Source organism: Elephantulus edwardii, unplaced genomic scaffold (assembly GCF_000299155.1).
Source record: "Elephantulus edwardii isolate Elephantulus edwardi_28Jun2011 unplaced genomic scaffold, EleEdw1.0 scaffold00184, whole genome shotgun sequence".
Taxonomy (NCBI): domain Eukaryota; kingdom Metazoa; phylum Chordata; class Mammalia; order Macroscelidea; family Macroscelididae; genus Elephantulus; species Elephantulus edwardii.
In genome coordinates this window covers 6,330,586-6,332,433 of record NW_006399934.1, presented here as the reverse complement: position 1 = coordinate 6,332,433, position 1,848 = coordinate 6,330,586, and the positions used below count along the sequence as shown (strand labels likewise).

Genomic DNA, 1,848 nt, shown 5'->3' with positions numbered 1-1,848 from the left:
TAGGTTTTAGGTTGGAGGAGAAGAGAATGAAGCGGGAAGGGAGGTGCGGGGGTGGGGTGTGGAGAAAGACTTTTTAAACCTAAAAAAAACTGGTAAATATTAAGGATATGAACGTGCCAAGGAAGGAAAACAAAAGATGAATAAAATGACAAATTTTTGCAAATGAAAGAGGGCCTGTCCTTACCAAAAGAAAAACGAAGAGCTTAATATGTTCTTTAAATAAAGTATCCCTTCGCCTTATGTCATGTCTCTTTCTAAGCTGCACTTAGTCAGAAGTGGCCCTTTCTAACTCTCACTCAGTCAGAACTGACCCATAATAGGCTCCAACCTCAGGTGAATTTCCTAAGGTTTGTTCTCTGTGAAGCTGCTGCTGATGGATGAAAAATGTTCCCAACGTGGGGCTCGAACCCACGACCCTGAGATTAAGAGTCTCATGCTCTGCCGACTGAGCTAGCCGGGCGAAGATGTTGAAGCTACTGACAAATGTGTCCACATACTTTGCACATGTTCTCAAGTGTGTCCTGTTTGGGGGAAAGGTCGTGACAAAATTACGTGTCACTTAAACACATGGATTCACAGGGTGATTGTGACCTTGCATTTGAGCATGGCAGACCCCGTGACAACAAAGCAAGATAGGGCAGGACTGCGATCTGTTCATAGAATCACTATGAGTCGTGGTGGACTCTATGGCACTTAACAACAAGAGCAACATGACACATAAATATGACAATTTGATCACAAAGGAATCAAACTATTTATTCATCAGTCACGGAAAGAAAGTCTTCTAGCTTGTAAGTTAAGCAACATATTTCGAAACATTTCGCTGGCCTTTCTGAGGAATAACCTCTTGTAAGCAACAAAAAAGGAACATCATGCCTGGAAAGGTGGAGGATCAGCCAAAGAGAGGAAGACACTCCACGCGATGGATTGACACAGTGACTGCGCAATGGGCTCAAGTGTATCAAAGATTATGCGGATGGCACACGATAGGGCGGGGTTCAGATTTGGTCTCCATAGGTTCGCTGTGAGTCGTACTTGACTGGGTTGGCACTAAACAATAACGACTCATAACGACTGAACCTTGCCCCATCCTGCACCACCGGTCCAATGCACCCCACGCTTCAGCCCTTTCATCCCAGACACTGCGTTAATCCATCTTGTTGAGAGTCTTTCTTCGTTTGCCTCGCCACCTTTTCCAGCAGTATGTCTTTTTCCATGTTTGTTATATTCGTCATTGCTCAATCAGAATGTAAAGAAGAGATTTAACAGAGGATGCCCACACTACAAAGACATTCTGAGGGTTATGCATTCCTTATAAGGATCTTTATGGCAGACAGACAGCCAGGTCATTCAGGTGACCTATTAAGAATCCCTAAGAGGAACTCATAATGTGCGAACAAGTACAGCTGGAGGAGATGGAGAGAAAGGTGAAGGAAGTTAAATATGTTGAGATATAAATAAAATTTAAAAAGATGAAGTACTTATTTAAAAAAAATATTATTGCAGACAAGAAGGTGAGGAGGAATGTGACAAAAATTAAAAGATGAAGATAAGTTAGTTTTAGTCATGTTGCACTTACATAATCTACAGGTCATATTGTGAGTATGTGAAATATTGAATTCAGGCCAGTCTTCTGGTCCCTGGCCATGGATTTGTGAGTGATCACGAATTCCACGCATGTGGAAGGTAAATAATGACTGAAAAGTGTGCGTTGAGATTTGAGGGTTAGAAATTGACTAATAATATTCATAAGGAAAATTGTGATGTATCTAAAGATATCTACCTGCGGGATTCTTGAGAAGTAACACTAATTGGATTCATTTTCTTCTTCATAATACTATGACAGAT

At 41.3% G+C, this 1,848-nt stretch overlaps 1 non-coding gene across 1 annotated transcript; it reads right to left on the bottom strand.

The window, feature by feature from the left end:
- Positions 1 to 387: 387 nt before the first annotated feature.
- Positions 388 to 460, bottom strand: TRNAK-CUU. Its single transcript has one exon. It is a non-coding gene; the product is annotated as a tRNA-Lys (tRNA).
- Positions 461 to 1,848: the final 1,388 nt, after the last annotated feature.